The sequence below is a fragment of the Vulpes vulpes genome, chromosome 1 (assembly GCF_048418805.1).
Source record: "Vulpes vulpes isolate BD-2025 chromosome 1, VulVul3, whole genome shotgun sequence".
Classification (NCBI taxonomy): domain Eukaryota; kingdom Metazoa; phylum Chordata; class Mammalia; order Carnivora; family Canidae; genus Vulpes; species Vulpes vulpes.
The window spans coordinates 26,959,377-26,980,048 of record NC_132780.1 but is presented as its reverse complement, the minus strand read 5'-3'; the positions used below and the strand labels follow the sequence as shown (position 1 = coordinate 26,980,048).

The window sequence follows — 20,672 nt, the reverse complement described above, 5'->3', positions numbered from 1 at the left end:
TATTCATTGCATTTGTTGTCTCTTTGTTCTCCTCTTTTTCTCTTTTCTCTTATGTTAATCATTTTAGGAGATTCCACTGCAGATCTTCCCAGCATAAATTTTAAAATTTTTAGTTGCCCTGGAGTTAAAAATATACATTTAAAATCTAACTTTTAAATCTAACTTTCAAATAACACTATCCACTTCATATATGGTACAGTTACTTCCCATTCAGGATGCCTGGGTGGCTCAGTGGTTGAACATCTACCTTCAGCCCAGGGTGTGATCCTGTGGTCCTGGGATTGAGTCCCACATCGGGCTCCTGACAGGGAGCCTGCTTCTCCCTCTGCCTGTGTCTCTGCCTGTCTCTCATGAATAAATAGATAAAAACTTTTAAAAAATGAAAATAAAAGCATTCCCATTCTTCTCTCCCAACAACTGTGACAATGCTTCCACTCCTTCCACTTATTCACCAGTGTGAATCACTAGTATACTTTTGGTTTTATTACTTTAAATGAATGATCTGCCTTTTAGGTCAATTTCAAATAAGAAAAGTAAAATATTTTAATTGACTTTTTCCTCCTTTGATGCTCCTCCTGTCTTCAGGCAGACCTAAATTTTGGATCTATATCCTCTACCTTCTATCTGAAAAACTTCTTGTAATATTTTTCATAGGACCAACTAGTGGGGAATCTTCTAAGTGTGTGTTTGTTCAAGAAAGTCTTGATTTCTCTTTCACGTTTGAAGGATACTTGAGCTAGATATAAGATTCTAGGTTGGTGCTTGTGTTTTCTTCTCCCTCAACACTTAAAATATTTCACAGCACCAGTTCTGGTTTCCACAGTTTAAGATGAGAAGTCTTCCATAAATAACTCTGATCCTTGTTCCACTGTGCATAGGGTCTCCATCCCTCTCCCGCTTTTTTCAAGATTTTCTCTCTATGTTTAGTTTCTTTCTGTGAGTTTTCTGGATCCTTGTGATGGCTGTATTTTCACTTCCCTTTTAGCATGCCTTGTAATGTTTTTTGAAACCTGGACGTGTTTGGCTTTTTGTTGTTGTTGCTGTTGAAACCCTGGCAGTGTTGAATCAGATAATAGGAAGTGGTGAACAGCCCTTCATGTGAGGATTTACCTGACGTTCTACTAGGATTTCATGTTTTCTCACGTTGCATTTGTGAGACTTCACATTCTTCGGTCTTATTTTTGTGTCTTCACTTGTCTTTGGGTTTCCCCAACTACTCCTTCTCAGAGGAGTGTATGCCCACTGTTCTCTCAGCTGCCATCCAGTGTTATGCCATGCCCTACTGTTGGGGAGGTGAGGCATGCAGGACCCTGCCATTAACTCTCAGGCTCTCAGTGAGCCAGGCCAGGAGGCTGTGACCTGTCCAAGTGTTTCTCCAGTGGTGTAGCTGCTTCTCCTCCAAACCCCCTACTCCCTTTCCTGCCCACTATGTTCCAATCAATTTACCTAAAGCCTTACTCTCATTAATTATAGGTGTGTGGGGTTTTGTCCTTCAGGTGACACAAGGTGGAGTACAAGGAATCCCTTTGCTTCAGCTGAACACAGTGGTGACAAGATCTTCTCCTTGGAGAGGAGCCTCTTGTGGAGAAGGCTCTGGGTGCATTTCACAATGATTCTTCTCCTCCCCCTACCAGTCACAAGGGGTGCTTTCTCCGTTGTCACTATGACAACCTCATGACCTCATGAGGCGTGTATATATCATTTTCTTCTCGTTTTTTTTATTCTTTTTCTTATTTTCTGTATTTCTGATGTTTTGATGCCTGGGTCTTGCTGATCCCAGAGAGAGACTTCCCCCTGCATGGATGGACAATTTCTGCAGACAGTAGTGGCCTCTCCTACAAATGAGGAGCCAACCCATCCCCCATCCCCTACTTGACTGGGCCCTCACACCCTAGGGCCAGGTGCCAGGCCACAGTGGACAGCCCTCACACTTGAGAACCCAATGAAATTGTTCAGAGGAGCCTGTTTCAAGCCTGCTTGCCTCACCTCGCCTTTCCTGCAGAAACCACAACAAGGGCTCTTGCCCACCTTCTCCCTTTCCCTCTGCCTCCCTACCAACCCTGATATTTCCCCATGTGGCCATGCACACGGTACCTCCTGTTTCTACGGATCTGTGAGCATAAAAACGTCTTCCTCCATGACAATCGTGTCAGTGTGTCTTACCATACCCGTGTAAAACATTTTCCAGGTATCTTTAAAATGAGACTTTTAGAGATAAAAACCAAGCAAGCGGAGGCCTTCCTAAGGCTGCATCTCGGAGGAGTTTCTCTCTCTCAAATTAGTCCACGTTCAGCCTCCAGAGAGTCACCAAAATGGCCATTTACAAGCTCCTGTCCTATCCCCTAGTTTATAAATTGCGCGTGCACTGGAGGAACTCAAAAGGTCACGGGTGGTGGGGACCTGGGCACGCTCCAGGTATGGACGTGTTTCCTCGCACCTGAGCTGTATGAGGCAGGACAGAGGCACTGAAGGAAAAAGCCCACTGCTGCCCTTATGTGCCCCCGAGATTTCGGCCTCACACCTGAGTTAGCCTGTGACAAACATAACCTCCGATGACCTGCAGGTCTGAACAATATGAGCCACAGCCCCTCCCCACCCCCAACCCCACCACAGGTGCAATTTACTATATCATCGCCAGTTGCCAGCTTGTGGAGTTGGAAGTAAACCAGCCATAAAATTACTCCCCGGTTATTAAAAAAATATTTACTTGGAAATATTGGCTATGAGGGCGCCTGGGTGGCTCAGTCTGTTAAGCATCTGCCTTCTGCTCAGGCCATGATCTCAGGGTCCTTGAATCGTCAAGGGCTCCTCTGCTCAGTGGGGAGCCTGCTTCTCGTTCTCCCTTCACTCCTCCCTATCCTGTTTGTACTCTGTCTCTCAAATAAATAAGTAAAATCCTTTTAAAAAAATCCTGGCTATGAAAAACTATTCTTTCATAAGAAAAACATTTGTGTGAGAATTTGAATATTCTTGTTTGGGGAACTCATTGGGCTTGTTACAAATTTAAACAGAAATACCAAGTTGTCTACACTGCTTTCAATCCTGGTGTTTGTGATCTGACCTCTGCACCTGTTCACTGATGTCCCAGGTACGAGCCTGGTGCCAGACATGTTGTGGGAGCTCAAGAGAAATCTGTCAATTAATGAACAAGAAATGCATGACTAAGGGATTTTCACTGTATTTGTAAAACAGTTCATTTGTTTCAAAATCATGTCTCTTATAAAACCCATCTAATCCAGCTTGGTTTTGAAAATTATTTCCCGGGGCACCTGGGTAGCTCAGTGGTTGAGCATCTGCCTTTGGCTCAGGGCGTGATCCCAGGGTCCAGGGATCTAGTCCCATATTGGGGTCCCTTCAGGGAGCCTACTTCTCCCTCTGCCTGTGTCTCTGCCTCTCCCTGTGTGTCTCATGAATAAATTAATAAAATCTTAAAAATATATATAAAAATTAAAATCATTTCCCTGCTGTATATGAAAAATAAAATAAAATACAGTCAATTCTCATTACGTGTGCTAATTATGTCCTAAAAAGTTTCCCTGAACACTGCGTTAGTGAATAAGGAACCACTGCTTCTAGGGGAAACACAGGCTTGTTCCTGGGAGTCTGTGGTCACACATTGCCATCAGCCAATCAATGCACAGGTTTGTTCTAAGTGTGTTTCTGGTCAAAGACACGTGATTTAACATCTATCGTTGCTTAACTAACACTGAACCCATGACCAGCAACACCGCAACGCCTGCCCAGAGGAAGCCCATCTCACATGTATTTTCTCCAGAAGGCATATCGAAGCCTTATGCGCCACACAGCACATTAGCACTATGGTTACGGGTGGTTTTAAACTGCAAAGTCACCAACAAAAAGCAGAAAAGTTTTGAAAACGTGGGATGCGATTGACACAAAAATGACACGTAGGCAGAGTGCGCCTCATCTACCTCAGGGGCGAATCAACGCTCTGATGCTCTGTGCGTTTCCACAAAGGGCCGCGGAAGTGCCCAGAGCTCTGGCTATGCAGTCGCAAGACCATTTCAGCGAGTAGGTGAATTTGCAAACGGTATCTGCGGATAATGGGGATCGAGTGTACACTACCTTATATCAGATGCTAAATGTGTTAGATTCATCCTTCACCCATTTTGAGTGATTTCTAGAATGTTCACAAGAGCATCCATGGTCACTTGTACACAAAAGAGATGTGAAAGTACAGTTATTGTAAAATTCATATGATGGTAAATAGATGCTAATATGTGCAAAACTTCTATCTTATTAGTGTTAGCTCTTGACAACCCCATCCCACTGTATTTGTTGGCTCTACACAATTTCCTGGCATCCTCAAAAATAGAGCTTTTATATGCATATATCAAAAAATAGTCAGGAAGCACGTCTGTCTGGTCCTCTGTTACAGGTGTTGATATTTGCTGCAGGCGAGCCACACAGTGAACAGGGCATCACCAATGTGTATTTAAAAAGAGACCCGTTAAAGTAAACAAGAGAATGCACAGCCTTTGCCCCCGGGGGGACCTGAGCTTGAAACATCAGTCCTGCTGCTCACCAGCTCTCTGGCCTCGGGCAAATTACTCACCATAAAAAGGAAGTAGCCTTCACTTTATTTGGAATGTCCTTTTAGGAGAAATAAGGGCAAAAACAAGGGGTGGGGGGAATGTCAATATTTGTTTACTGTGAGTGTGGTTGCACTTTTCTGTACTTTTAAAATTTCCCCCAAAAGATGGTTGTCATGAGGAACACATGAGGTCATGTCTGCTCAAGGCCTGGGGCTGGGCTCCTGCTCTTTCTTTCAGTCTCACCAGAAACAGGGTGAGAGCACAGGGAAGGATCTTGGCTACTGCTATAGTCCCAGCACCTAGCACTATTCCTGGCTGGCAGGAGGTGACCAATAAATCAACGTGCTGAATGGATCAAACAGCCAGGCAAGGAAACAGCCCTGGCTGGCCACTCAGAGCAGAGAGGCTGACAGAGGCAGAGGGTGCCACATGAACGTCTGTGGTCATTCTGATCATGTCTTCTATTCATTCTTCCCTGTTCCTGCAGAAACTTGGTTGTTCAATGAAAATAACAAATGCTTTAAGGTGCTCTGTAACACAAAGACCAAAACATCAGATAACTTTGCTGTTGCAGAGTAGAGAGGCCATGGCTGCCTCCTCTCTGAAACAAACTCACAACAAGAACAGGAGAGAGAAATGCCAGAAAATTAGTGGACTCCTCTAACCCCAAACAACAGTGTGCAGGGAGCAGGACCCACTGCAGCCGAGGCTCACCCTGGGAGCATGAAGACCCTCAGGGAAGATGAGTATGGCTCAGGGCAGACCTCCGGCAAAGCCCACGGAGCGGTGGGGTACAAACCAGTTTTTGAGGGTGGAGAGGAGATTCTGAATGGCTGGCAGCCTCCTTGGGAAGAAGTAAATGTTAAGCCAATTGTCTCCCTCCTCCTCCTCCTCCTCCCCCTTCCCCCCTTCCGCCTCCTCCTCTCTCTCTTTCCCTCCCTCCCTCTCTCTCTCTCAGCATTACTGAGAATGAGGAAAACACTCTGTGGGCCTGGCACACATCCTGGGCCACTTCCGAACATGACTCATTTTTCCAAGAGGAGGAACCTACCCCTGGTCGACACAGTGACACGGACAGAATCAAAGGAGAGAAGCCATAGGAGAGACACGTGGGAGGCCCATAAAGTCATGGCCGCACATACAGCCATGGAAGCCAAGGGCCTACTGGGATCATTGCTTGGTTAAAACAGTAGCTCAAACCGGAGACACAAAAGTGAGTGGTGGTGGTGTGGGGGGGGTGGTGGTGAGGAGGCAAGAGTCAGAGAAGTCAGAGGTCGGGGCAGGCGGGAAAGGCGGCAATTTCAAACAGTGGAGAGGGGACAGGTGCGCAGTCAGAGAGAGCAAGGGGAATAGGGTGGCGTAGGTTGCGAAGGATGGAAAGGAACTCCACACGGAGCTCCGCACAAAAGTACTAGAGGGACAGAGGAGACGCCAAATATGCAAGATCAACATTCCTGAGGCAGAGAAGTTCCATGAAGGAGTGGAACAGATGTCTAGAGCTTTAATTAAAGCCACTTCAGGGACACCTGGGGGGCTCAGTGGTTGAGCATCTGCCTTCAGCTCAGGGCATGACCCCGGGGTCCTGGAATCGAGTCCCACGTGGGGCTCCCCTCAGGGAGCCTGCTTCTCTCTCTCTCTGCCTGTGTCTCTGCCTCTTTCTCTGTGTCTCTCATGAATAAATACATAAAATCTTTAAAAGGAATAAAGTCACTTTTCAGAAACCAGAGGACTTTCCCCCTGGACTCTGTAGTTGGGGAGGAGCCTGTTAGGGAGCCTGTTAGTTGAGCAAACTCAACCTCTCCCTGGCCACCCTCGAGGCCGGAGGAGGATGGGAGCCTGTCCCAGATGGTCCAGGGGCCTCGGGGCTGGGGGGCTGGGGGTGATTCCAGCATCAGGATGACAGTACTGTGGAAGGTGGGGAGGCTCCGATGGCCTACCGAGGGTCGGAAGGCTAGAGCAGGGCTGACCCCCCCACCGAAGACATGGGCTTCAGACCCATTCCAGATGCATGTCAGCGGTGTAGACGTCCCAGGATTCCTCATCCAGAAATCCAAAGAGGTCTACTTTCCTGAGCTCCTAACAAAACAAATAAAGTTCTAGATGGCAACAGTTCTTCTCCACCCTGACTACAGCTCAGGATAGCGGGGTCAGTCACTGTGTAAGGTGCCTGGTGATGGAGCTTCAGCCCAAAATTGCTCAGAGCTTGGGGGGGGTTGTGGAAGGGAGAAGGGGGTTCTGGAACCTCTCCAGTGACCTACCTGGCCAGGTGGGGGCACCGCTGCTCTTGGTGGAGGGTTCTGGGGCTCCCAGCCCACCCAGACAGAACTGCCCTGGGGGGTGAGCAGTAACCAGGCTGGGGAAGCAGTGGCGATGATGTGCAGGCAGCTTTGAGGAGCCCTCTGCCCACACAATCGATCGTCGCCCACGTCCTCAGCCACAGTAGCCCAGCGAGTGCAGGCCCTCAGGTGAGGGCACCTGGCCCTGCAGGCCTCAGAGGCGGCGGCACAGGCAGGTGCACAGGAGACGGGGTGCGTGTGCTCCCCATCCTGACAACAGGCTGACGCATGAAAGAAAGTTCTAGAATTCCCAAGCTCTTCAGAGCTGCTGTTCCCCTGCTGCTTTATCTCCCTTCCCAATGAGCAGCACAGGAAATCCAGAAACAGGCAAGCTGCCCAGAGGGAGGCGGGGGCGCAGGGGACGGGGACAAGCTGGCCCAGCGGGTCGGGAGCACCTGGCAGAGGGTCATGCACCTGGTGGATGGTCACCTGTGCCCTCATGGGCTCCCGCAGGCCCCGTCCCCCAGGACACCCGCCTCTCGGCTCGCACGTGAGCACACTGTCCACACTCCCGGAGACAAAGACCCAGCTTTCTTGCATGGCAGGGTACAACGTGTCATGAGATCTACACGCATTTCCTTCATCCTGCCTCAGTATGTGTTCCCTCTCCAGACAAGCATCCCTCGGATCCCAAATATTTTGAGAAAACAAAGTTGGATTTTTTTTTTTTTAGAGAAATGAACAAGTACTAAGGTTTTCTCCATTACCTCAAAATCGTCTTGAATAAGAAACTAGCTTATTCTGCCAGAAACTACACCGAACCAAGTGTGTTTAACCCAAGGACGTGTTGGCTAGAACTGTCCTCCAAGGCTGTGTTCCCAATGGATGGCTCCAGAGCAACCACTGGAAACCACTCCAGTCTCTGTGTGACTCATTACTGACCCGTCACTAAGCTAGACTAAATGGGTGTATGTGTCTGAGTGTGCGCCTGCATGTGTGACAGATGTGTTCCGTGTGTTGTGTGTATGTAGACGTGTGTGTATGCACACGTGCATGTGTTCTGCTTGTGTGATGTGTGTATGTGTGTATGCCCCTGTGTGATATGTGCATGCATGCTAATATGCACACATACGGTGTGTGCACTATACATGTGTGTGATGTGTGTGTGCATGTGTGTGTCGGGTAATATTGAGTAGGAAATGTCACTACTGCAGATGAAAGGGCCAGGCCAGATCCTGTGGACGAAACTCGGGGTCTCATGTGAAGGATGTGGGCGCCTTGTGGTCAGAGCCCTTTAAGGAAATGGGAGGCGTCCAGGTCCACATGTGAACAAGTGGCAAGAGTTACAATCCACTCTCCCCAGGCAGCCCTGGGGGGGGGTGCTGGGGGTCGAACATGGGTCCCCTGACCTGGGGAAGGAACGGTGTGGGGCTTGACCATGCTGTCATGATGGAAAGACTGTTCTACTCTGTTCTGCATGGAGCGATGAGCCACGTGTGGCTACTGCCCTTGAATGTACGGCCTGAAGTGTGGCAAAGACTGATTTTAAAATTTTATTTCCAGGCACCTGGGTGGCTCAGTGGTTGAGAGTCTGCCTTCAGCTCAGGGCATGAACCCGGGGTCCTGGGATCCAGTCCCACATCGGGCTCCCCAACAGGGAGCCTGCTTCTCCCTCTGCCTGTGTCTCTGCCTCTCTCTCTATGTCTCTCATGAATAAATAAAATATTTAAAAACATATAAATAAAAATAAAAATTTATTTCCCTTTAAGTACTTGAAATGTAAATGACTACACATGGCTGGTGACCATGTACAGAATTACAGGATTCTAGATCCTTGGTGGGGACACTGGAGAAAGGCCTCTGTCCCCACCTGGGTCAGGTGTCAGCAGCGGAACAGTGCGCACACCCCTGGGACCAGTGTGATGGGACTGTTGGGATCATCTTACAATTTCATACCTGGAGGAATGGGCTGTGTGGCCCAGACACCTCTCCCTTCCAGACATCTCTTCTCCTTCTGAGGCCAAACGTGGGCTCTAGGTTTCTTTTTATGAAGGAGAGACACATTTTAGATCAAATACCTACTCCAAATATCAAATATTCACTGGATCCAAATCATACGTGATATACTGAAATATAAGGGAGGCAGTGAGAGCGCCAGGTGCCGGCCATGCTGGGAGCACAGAACACACAAAAATGTCTGTCTACAGTCTCCAAATGGACGCTTTAAAAGTGCATGACAAGGACCAAAATAATGTCACAAAGTGCTTTAGTGCTTCAGGGGAGGAGGGAGGCCATGAGCCGGTGAAGAGGGGGGTCCCTGTCCACTGACATTCCCTACATGCCGCCTGGTAAAACCCAGCAGGCTTTCCAAATGCATCCCCAGAGAACAGCTGGATTGCTTCAGAGTCAAAGTGAAACCGTTGGGTAAAGGCCACCCTGTTTCTGTGACCCTCCCACTGTCTTCAAAAATCATTTTGCCCCTAAAAGACCCCTCCCTTTTTTTTACTCCCCAGGTGAACAGAGGCTACGTAGCTCCTGCATTTCCCGTTACACCGAGCCACCACCATTCTGCAGGCGGCTTCTTTGCAAGCCAGACCGCGGGTGCTCTGCACGGTGCATCTGCAAGCCCCAGAATTCTGCAGCCAGAGCAGGCGTTTCCAGCCTTGCTGTGGAGATGAGCTGCCAAGAGCTGAAGAAGTCTCAGTGGATGATGGCATCCAGCCCCATGTGCCTGGTCTGCCTCTACCAAGCATGCCGCCCCCAGAGAGGGGCTTTAGGACCACTCGTGGGAACTGGGCATTTATGGGAGAAAGTTGTATTACAAAGCATAAACTTGGACACGTGGGATGAGGCCTGGGAGCTCCCGGCGGGAGTCTAGTGCTGTGCCTAAAAGGGTACGTGGATGGGCAGAGTCAGGACCCGGTAGGCCACGGTCGCAGACTGTCCCCAGATGGCCCACTGCGATAGCAGCCCCCTTGTCATCATCCGCTGCAGACGGTGAGGCCCTAAAGCCAAGCCACAGACACCAAGAAACCATGGCCCCAGCTCCCTCGGAGAGAAACTGCTCCTGTCCTCGTGAGAACAAAGCATCTCAAGTAAGTAAGGGGACCTGGAGTCATGCTAAGGAGTCATCTTGGAGATGGAAATCATTCCAGGCCCTGGTGTAGAAAATGCTACAGGCCAGTTTCTCTGTCAGCTCAGGGCGCACATTCTTTCTCAGGGGATCGTTCTGTCTGCTTGTACCTCCTACAAGTCTGATGGCTAATGCAGAGATCGCACTGACGGGGCTCACATCCCTTCTTTCCCAGGTCCCGACATCCAGGCCTTGTGATACAAGTGCAAAGGAAGGAAGTGTCCACGGTGTGAAGACAGGTGAGCTCTTTCTCTTCTTCACGCACACGCACATGCAGGGGTGGACCAGGGTCTTTGCTGTCAGAGGCGAGCACGGCTGCTGTTATACCCAGCACACCCCTAAATTCAAACTCGATGGCAATTCTGTTAGGCTTTAAGAGGTGCCTGTGTGCTCTAAAGCCCTGCTAACCTGGTCTCGACCTGGGCTGCTGCACCTGGCAGGGGAAGGGGCAGGAGCCCTCACGAATGTCCGAAGGCAGGCCACCTGCCTGACCATGTTCGAATGTGCAGGGTGGGCAGCCTGAGCAGCCGCGGGCAGGCCGAGCCTGGGCAGCACCTCCCGAAGCCGGCCAACCCCTGGAGGCTCACTTACATCGTGGGGAGACCCATGTCCAGTCACAGCTGATGCTCTGTTTTGCTCTAGCTCTCCTCCAGCCTCATCCCGCTCAGGCCTTCTTTTATCATGATCACCCTAAATACCAAAGAGTAAAGAGTATGCAGAGTAAAGAGGTGACTTGGACATCTTTATGTGTTGGTCTATGAAGATTGCACATTTTCAAAAAGACCATCACGCGGGATCACAAAGCACGAACAGACCAGTTTATTCAGACAGGTCCCGCCCCGCCCCGACCTTCTGATATGTATTGCTTTTTGCCTTTCCTTTCCTTTCCTGTTCTTTTTTTTTTTTTTTTTTGCTATTACAAAATGAAATGTTGCAACGAATTACTGTACTCATATATATTGCTTCATTTTCGTGAATTTATATGTGTAAGAAGTTCCAAAAAGTAAACTGCATAGTCAAAGCACATGTGGGTTTTAAATTTCAGAAGACGATGCCTGACAGCCCTGCCAGTGCCTATGTGAGTGTCTCTCTTCCCCACACCTTGTCGCAGAGCAGACCCTTAAATCAACGCTCATTTTGGAGGGGCAGGGCACATCCATGCACTTTGGGCTCATCTGTCCTTTTTAACAGCTTGTGTGTATCCTTGGCGGAGGTTTCTATTGGGCTGTGCTCATTTTTCTCATTGATTTGAAAGAACTCACTACATGTCAAAGCTACTGGTCTTTCAGCACTGGCACTGAACACAAATACCTTTCATACGGTTTTTGCCACTTGTGTACGAATTTTTTTTTTTTCCATATGTATAGAGATTTGCTAAAAATTTTAGGAAATAATACTCATCAATCCTTTTCTTGGTTTCACATTTTTTAACATATTTAGAAAGGCCTTCTTCACACCATAATTGTTTAAAAACCTGCCCCAGTTTTTCTTATAGCCCTTTTAGCCTCTTGCTGTTATATTTTAATTTTTATTTTTTGCTCAGCCTGAAATGTATTCTGGTATAAGAAGTAAAGCTTTTCCAAGACCCCTAATTAACACCCCATACTCCCTTCCCTGACTAATGGCAGGTGCCCTGCCTGCCCTGCCTGCCTTGCACTAACATTCCACACTTGATTCTCCACAATCCACTGCACCTATACCTTAAGACCCTGGGGATCCTGTTTCCCCTTACCCACCCTTTGTTTCATTGTGTCCCTTGGTCTTCTCATGGTGAGGCCTGGAGAGTTCCCTTGTGCTTCTAATGGCAGCAGAGCAAGGCCACCATGAGGAGGGGCCAGGCTTCATGTCACCACCTGTGATGGCCGACCCATCACATCCCACAGATTCGTGTGCTGAAGTCCTAAGCTGCCAGGACTTCAGAATGCAATTATGTTTGAAAGCAGAGTTTTTACAGAGGTGATTAAGTTCACATGAGGCCATTACCATAGGCCCTAATCTAATAGGACTGCTGTCTGCATAAAATGGGGGGAGTTACCACACAGAGGCAAGGTGTGAGGACAGAGGGAGGAGACGCCATCCACAAGCCAAAGAGAAAGGCCTCGAAAAAACCAACCCTGCTGACACCTGATCTCAGACCTTCTGCCTCCAAAACTGTTATTTAAACCCCCTGGTCTTGGTCCTTTGTCCAGCAACCCTAGCAAACTAATACCATTCCTCTATCAACAGGTACCCACATGGTTTCCAGAGTTTTCTGAGTAGAGACAAGCTGGAAGGATGAGCTGGCTTTTCAGCTAATGCGTCTTTGCAGACACCGGTGGTTCCTTGGCCATAGCTTTCTGTCTTCCTTCTAGAGCACATCCTTTCCTGCCAGCTCTCAAGCTGCCTTCCTCTGGCTGAATCCCAGAGTCCCGACTGCACCACAAATGTTTCCACAATGGGACACAACACGACTGAGTTGGAATATTTTCCTTCTCCCCTGCTCTATTCCACGAGCAGCCCCTCCCAGCCCCAGTGACACTAACACGTGCGGGGAACAGGACTTACCCCTGGCGGGGCAGCCTGCGCTGTGGACATGCAGACAGCAGCTCAGTGCATCCTTCCGAGCCTGCTTTCCCGGAGCTCCGGTTCACTCTGATGGAGACCTGGGAAGTAGGCTTAACGTGTGTGGAAAGGACATAAAATGTATAAAAGCATCCGATGTTCTCCTATTAGCCTCTCACCAATTCAAGACTTTTTGCCCTATTCCTATTGAATGAGCTTAATGTCCCAACACAAAGCTACGACAATAGTAAGGACATGGCACAAAGAGCTCCTGTCCTCGCTCTGCCTTCTTGGGCTTCCTTGTGTCCCCTTGCAGGACGTGCCACCTCCCACACGGCACGACGGCAGATCCATCTACACTCCTTATCAGGGCAGTAGGTAGGAATCTCTGCTCTGGAGGAGCGGCACACAAGTCTGAGGCTCTGAAACCCAGCAACACCCCTTAGCATTTGGAAAAGTCACTTCACCTTCTCAACAGGTGAATTAGATGCTCTGCAAGGTCCCTTCCACCCTAACACCCTGGGCATCCTGAGAGGTGCCTCTGAGCAAGTCCTGCTTCGGGTCCGCCCCACCCTAACCATTCGCGTGGACAGGACTCCGCGGCCCTCTCTGTGGACACACTTGCTGCCCAAGTGCCAGGGTGGCTGGCACAGTGCCCAGGGCAACAGGGGACGCCAAAGCCACCCCCAGCCTGCCACCCAGCCAGTTCTCGCGAGCTCCACCCACCCCCTCCCACCGTCCGCTGTCACATCCTCACGCAGCTATGACCATCAGCTGATTGGGGTTACTCAGAGAAGGAAGTGGTGGAGTTCCTCTCCCAGCCTGGGCAGCAGCCATAAACACAGAGGAAGGAAAGAGCGTGAAAACAGGAATGCAGGCTAGGAGTCCATGAGCACGATGGGAAGCGAAGGAGGCAGGGTGCCAGGGGACTGCACACTACTGCCCACCCCAGGGGATGAAGCAAGGTGGGCTCAGCGTGAAGAGGGAAATCACGGTCCATGTGCAGGCAGGTGGCAGGGGTGGGCTGCGAGGTGGAAGCGGGCCCTCAGGTGCGGTGCCTTGGGGGTGCCAGCGCCCTGGGAAGGGGAGCAGAGCAGCGGGGCAGCCCACAGCTCCCCAGCTCCTCGGCAGGCCCTGTGCAGGAAGGACATGTGTCTGGAGAGGCAGGGCATGGCCATGTCTGCGAAGGGCAGACAGCCTCTGTGCCAGCCACCTGGTTCCTGGATCCTGGCTCCCCCTGCCCGTGCACACCCCACCCCTCTGAGCTCATGGGGGACAGCTTAGGAGAGAGCCACAGAACAAATGCAGACTCAGGAAATGAACTCCTGGGGCTGCTTGAAAATAAAAAGACCAGGATTCACCCTAGAAACACCAAGCACAGCATGAAAGCTCACCCCATAAAGGAAAGGCAACCAGATGAGCTGATGCCAAGGGAAGACAGAGCAAGTTGGAGCAAGTTGGGGGCCATGGTCCCCCCCCACTGGGACCAGTAAGAAAAACCACAAAAGCCCAAGGTATCACTAAAAAAAATAAAGGATTAACTACATTCCCTGGAAATGAAGCCCCTGCTTGCTGGAATATAACAGCCCTTGTAGATGGACTTGGTAACAGGATGGACAGGGCTAAGATCTTTCTGGAGATGAGGAGTAACATGCTGGTCTTGTGAAACGATGTAAAGGGCAAAAAGAGGGAAAAAAGTGAAAGAAAAAGTGCATTCACTGCAACTTTCTTTATAAAAATTAGGTAGCCAGTCAGCTTGCTTGGTTAGAGGTGTGGTATTAATATCAAAAATTTGGTGAGGGCGACCCTAAATGTCTGTCGGTAAATGATTGTATTTTCTAGTTTGTGGAATAAAACACAACGATCAGTGATAGGAAGACCTCCTCAGTCACAGAGATGTGGTTGATTAGAAAAAGAAAGTTGCAAAACAATATTGGTGTTAAGAACATGCAAACACACACACACACACACACACACACACACACACACGCTCACGCACAGCAGCAAAGGCTAGAATAAAAGACACCTCCCTTCCCCCCCACCCAGAGAGTGGGCTGGGGCAGAGGGAGCGGTCAAGGAGAGTGTTAGTGGTGTTCATCACATCTGAATTCTTCCCCAATGGGGACACCTGGGTGGCTCAGTGGTTGAGGACCTGCCTTCAGCTCAGGTTGTGACCCCGGGGTCCTGGGATCCAGTCCTGCATCGGGCTCCCTGCAGGGAGCCTGCTTCTCCCTCTGTCTGTGTCTCTGCCTCTCCCTCTGTGTCTCTCATGAATAAATAAATAAAATCTTTTAAAATGAATGAATGAATGAATGAATGAATGAATGAATGAATTCTTACCTGTACTGGTGCATTCACAGAGACCAAAGCTTAAAAGAGAACAGGACTTGAACCCGAAGGAACTTCAGGCCCTTACTCTCAAACACCATTGATAAAGATACTCAGTAAGACATATTGCAATCAACCGATTCAAATATTCTTAGCATCAAGATGAAAATAACCACAGCATTGTGCCTCCACCCAGGCTGCACCCGAGGCTCTTGTACAGAGGCAGCAGGAGGCTGCCAACCACTTCACTAGAGTGGACTCCAGAAGCTCTGGTCCCCCAGATGCCCCAAGGACAATGCAACCTGTGGCCATGGAGGTGTGAGTGTGCTGACAGGTGCTCTCCCCTGCAAGTCACCTGCAAGGGACTCCTTGCACCTCCACGCCCACAGCCACTATCTGCTCATGAAACCTCATCTGGTCCAGCATTTTGTGACTGGGGCAAGGAAAGCTTCTCTGGGGAAAACATTTAAAATCAAACAGCACCTGCTCCAGGACCAAGGGATACAGGCCAGAGCATCTGAAAAAAAAAAGCACTGCGGGCTCCCTCCCCGTGCCCGGGGAAATGATACATTCCCATCGATTGGATAAGAAAACACCCATGTCAGAGCAAATACAGAAGCGGGACTGAGATTGATTTAAAATTCCCACGCTGGAATTCCTATGTATGATCTAGAACATACAGATCATCTGTACATACACATCCTAGAAATATAAAGTTTTGAGGAGATGTTTTTGACAATTATTACTGCGGATTTCTAATGGCTCAACTGCACGTGAATGCGGTTGTGAGCTGTGTGTGAAGACGCCACAGGGTGGAGCAGAGGTCTGGCAGGCACTTTGCAAACAATGTGGACAGTCAGCCCTCTCCCCGGGACAGGACAGGTTTCCCTCACGAACGTGTGTGTAGTGAAGACCAGAGCGGTGATCAGACTCCAGTGGGGAGGTTAGTTTTGTGTCGCAGAGCTGGGGAGACGGTTGTCACAGGCAGAGAGTCACCAAGTAGACACAAAGAGTTTACCCGGGAAAAGTGACAGAGGGCTCCAGGAAACGCACTGAAACTATATTGCACACCTTGCCTTCGCAGTGACTACGATCACCATAAATACCAAATGGGCTTCTCATCCCCGGGGGTTACAGCAGGACTGGGGTGGGTGGAGGCGGTGGCCTGGCACTGCCACGGGCTCCCTTCTCACAGCAGGAAGTTGACAGACACTGTCTAAAACCGATACATCAAAAACAAGAACAAATGAGCCTATCATCAGGAAATAAGGTGGAGAATTCTAGAAGAAATAGCTACAAGGGTCAAAAGATCACTTTGGGGAACAGCTGTAGAGGGTGGGAAGGTATTGGCATAAATTAGAATTTCGCAAAAGTAAAATTTAACTCTGGCCACAGCAAAACATCCCCATGACAAGTCAGCAGAAACAGTCTTTTTCTTTTTAAGATTTTATTTATTTATTCATGAGAGACACAGTGAGAGGCAGAGACACAGGCAGAGGGAGAAGCAGGCTCCCTGTGGGGAGCCCAATGTGGGACTCGATCCCAGGACCCTGGGATCATGACCTGAGCTGAAGGCAGGTGCTCAACCACTGAGCCACCCAGGCATCCCAGAAACAGACCACCCTGAGAAATTATCAGACTGACCAGAATGGAATGATGATTTATCAATTAAGACAAACAACTGTAGTGGGAAAGCAGATGGTCACATGCTGGAAATTCCAATGCTTTCTGTAGCCACACAGAGCATAGATAAACAGGCCAATATCTAAGTTGTGGCTTTTCCCAAAACTGGGCCCTCACCATCCTTCCTCACTCCCCCCAACTCATCGTCCTCACCATCCCTGGGCCTGCGCCTCCATTACCCTGCCGCTGGCCTTGTGACCTTCCTGCCAGCTCAGCCTGCACTGGGATCAACGCCTCCCATACCGTGGGCCAATCGGGGAGGAGCCCAGAACCCTCTGGCCCTGGGCCCCCTATAGTGCTCCAGCACAGCCTTGGGAGGTGGTGACCCTTCCAGCTCCAGGGTCCAAGCACCCCCTGTGTCAGAGGGAGGCACCCTGGGACAGGGGATACTACTCACCAGATACCAGCCACCATAAAAGCTGTCAGGGCCCCCTCTCCTGAGTAATCAGGGTGTTAACTGATACTCCCTCAATACTCACTTCCTCCTCCTACCATCAGCCTCTGGCAGCCTCCAAAAAACATTTCTGGTGGTTTCCAGAAATGGACAGATGCAGAGCGAGCCACTTCTGATTCGTTAGCCCTAATACTCTTCCCTGGACTGGTCTCGTTGGCCTCAACTAGATGTGACTGCACTTACGATGCCAATTCAACTTTTCAAGGTCCAAAGGGCAAAACTTAACAGAATTCATTTATAAAGACAAACAGGTTTCAAAGAACGCAAGCTAATTTTTTTTTTGTCAGATGAAACTATAAGCTCGTAGGAAACGTGCCTGCTAATGGAACACCAGAATGAATGAATGAACTTCTCCTTTCAAATCCGCTCTGTCTCCTTGTGTACTCATCTTTGCCTAGTCAAAAGCAAAACAAAACAAAAACCTGTTTTTTTTCTAAGTGAAAAAGAACCAACTTATTGAAACGCAAGGTGGAAGAGCAAGAGATGAGACACAGTTAATTCAGACAATTTAATTCCAGGCTCTTCTAAGGACTTTGCCTTTTGATTTCAGTTGCTTTAAAAGAAAAAAAAAAAAAGTTCAGTGCATGAACATTAAAAAAAAAGTCCTCTCCCAAGGGCTAATTGTTTCTCTACTCATTTGCACCCAAAACAATCCAGAAATAGAAGATGTTAAAACTTTGCAAATGGGGAGCAAGGGGGGGAGGGTGAGGATAAAGGAAGAATTAGCTTGGATTTTAAAAAAGTGCTCTTCCATTCCTTAGGGACAGATAACACAGAGACAGTGAGCCTGCCGTGGGGGGAACAGGAAATACTACTTCTTCCAAAAACATACTGTGGGCACAAAGGATGGCAGTAACCTCCCTGCATTCTTGCTCTAAAATCATCGATCTTGGGGCCCCTGGTGGCTCAGGGGTTGAGCGTCTGCCTTTGGTCCAGGGCATGACCCCTGGGTCCTGGGATGGAGTCCTACATGCCCCTCTCTCTGTCTCTCGTGAATAAATAAATAAAATCTTAAAAAATAACATCATTTATTCTCACTTGGATCTGTATTGTGATGGTTATCATTGAAATTTCAATGAGGTCTTGCTCCCTGAAAAGGGGCAATTTGCCCATTTAATCACGGAAGGTATAGTTACTGGACAGGAGAAATGCGATTTATTTCCAAAAGTAAACAAAAGGCCCTAGGAGTCTCATATGGTCCCAAACGTCCTGATGCGTAAAACCCCTGAGAAATAAGGTTTTGAGGTAAGTTTTAGGGAACTCACTCAGTGACATCTGTCCTAAACGGACACACAGCTATTTATAGTGTGTTTATTCCACTAAATGCGACAAGTCACAGTGTCTGTGCAGACATATGAACGGGTGGGAGTATGGGAGGCCGCCCAGCGTGTACCAGAGTCTCTCCTACACGGCGACAGTGTGGACACGTACCTCTCTAAATTCTGAGAAATGTTTTTCTCAATGCTGAAATTTAGCTTCCCAATTTGAACTCTAAATTGTGAAAAATCCAGGATTCCAAAACATATATTAGCACATGGGTTTTGGAAAATAATTGTGGACGTGCTATGTGCTGCATAAAGTAGATACTGTACTAGGGAGTCTTTGGTTTAAAAGCAGAGAAATTTTTTTAAAAAGGAAAATAAATAAAACTGAGAGGTCAGACTTGTGCTTAGGATATTAAATATGAGCCTAAAGAAGGTGAAAGTGAGTTATTTCTTAAGTACAGATCTAGCAATAAGATTATTTGTCAAGTTCTTCCCTTAGCAGAGGTTAAGACCTAAAGTATACGCCTCATTTTTTTATCCTAGCTTAAAACATTACAAACATTCTAGTTACTAAGCCTATTTATAAAATCCTACCTATGAAAGCACTCCACATACTGAGACTAGAAATCTATTTCTATTTTACTGCAAAATCTCCTCTAAACATAACAAAACAAAAGTATAATGGAGATGGAACAAAATGACTTGATAAAAAATTTTAACGGAGAAGATTTCTCATTTAAAACCCCTAGTACTCGGGGCAGCCCAGGTGGCTCAGTGGTTTGGGCCACCTTCAGCCCAGGGCCTGATCCTGGAGTCCCAGGATCGAGTCCCGCATCGGGCTCCCCGCATGGAGCCTGCTCCTCCGTCTGCCTGTCTTTGCCTCTCTCTCTCTCACTCATGAATAAATAAATAAAATATTAAAAAAAATAAAACCCCTAGTACTCTACACCTTTCTAAAGGTGTTAGCTCAAGGATAAATATATTCATGCACAATAGGGACTTTTTTTGGGGGGGGGGGAGAGCAGATCAATGAATTTAGTTCTGTGTAATTAAAATTCTGCCTTCCTAGTGGCAATGAATTTCTTCATACTAAAAAGAAAAAAAGGCTTCAGATGCTAGAATCATTTCCATTCCTTCCAAGAATTCCAAGTCATCAAAGATGAACTCTTTTTTAACTAGAAAATTCCGACGTGGGGCATCCCCAACTTTCAAACTACCCACTGACAGCGCTTCCAGGGCTTAAGGAAAGAACACCTGCTGCTCAAGGTTTGCTAGGGATCAACGGAATCTTTGGTCATTCAGTCAAATGGATAAAGATAACCTGCAACACTGTCTCCAACATCAAAAGCCTCAAACCGTGACTTCTCCAGACTAGGTCTTCCTAGTTCTGGAACATTCGAGTAAACCCCAAACTGAATCGCCTCTGTTCAGTTAGGTAGGCGGGCTGATGGCTTGGGAGCTATGCTGCCAAACTCCAACTGACAGGGCATCGGGCGGGCATCGCACTGCACCGGGCTCTCGGCGTCACTTACTAAGTCCCCGTACCCTGAAAACGCGTCTCAACCAGCGACCCTGCTCCATCCCGGGGGTGGCCCGGGAAGTTCCTTGTTTCTACACAACTGCTCTTTCCGTGCGCGCGCTGGACCCTCCGCAGGCCCAGGAGCACTGGCACCTGGAGTCACCCTCATCCACAAGGTGGAATTTCCCAGGCAGCGATAACATGGCCAAAGCACCAGGTGAGCCTCCTGCGCCCGCGGACGCGCGCCCGCCGCCGGCACCTGCGGCTTCCGCACCCCCGCCCGCCCCACGGGCGCCCCGCCCCGCGTGCCCCGGCAGGCCCGACGCCGACCCGACCCCGGGAGTGCTCGGTGGAGGACCGAGGCCCGCAGCACCCGCCCGTCCTGATCCCAGACACTCGCTCAGCCTGTCCCTCCCGAGGCCCTGAGCGCACCTGCCCCGCCGAGGGCCCGGCGCAGACCCGGGCTCGGGGCGGGCAGGGGGCAACCGCCGTCCCCAGCTCCGGCGGCCTGGGGCTCCGCGTCCCTGCTGCCCCGCCCGGGGCGCGCGCCACACCTACCTGTGCCAGGTGAGCCGAGGGCGGGGCGCGGGGCGCGGGGCGCGGGGCGCGGGGCGCGGGCCCGGACGGCTCGGGGCGCAGCACGGGACCGCCCGCTGCTCCTCGCTCCTCCCGCCGCCGCCGCCGGAGTCTTCTCAGCCGTCCAGCGCGGGGCGCTTCCTCATTTCGGGCAACTTCCTTAACGCGCCCGGGCAGGCCCCGCACTTCCTCCCGGCCGCCGCGCCCCAGCGCCGGGGGCCCGCCCCCCCCCGCCTCCCCCCGCCCGCCCGTGCGCCCCAGCGACCCCGCGCCCGCCCCGGTGCCCCCGGCGCCCCCAGCGCCCCAGACCCAATGCCCCTGCCCGCCGGTGCGCCCCAGCG

The 20,672-nt window shown here is 49.7% G+C and overlaps 1 protein-coding gene across 4 annotated transcripts in view; it reads right to left on the bottom strand.

Annotated features, from left to right (window-relative positions):
• SYK (spleen associated tyrosine kinase) overlaps window positions 1-20,449 on the bottom strand; it is an 83,220-nt gene extending 62,771 nt beyond the window's left edge. The window contains exon 1 of one of the 4 annotated variants that reach the window (XM_072761295.1): window positions 20,314-20,449. The gene's annotated coding sequence lies outside the window, so the exon portion shown is untranslated. The remainder of the gene's footprint in view (window positions 1-20,313) is intronic. The other 3 variants (XM_072761294.1, XM_072761289.1, XM_072761300.1) reach the window with 3 other exon arrangements.
• Window positions 20,450-20,672: the final 223 nt, after the last annotated feature.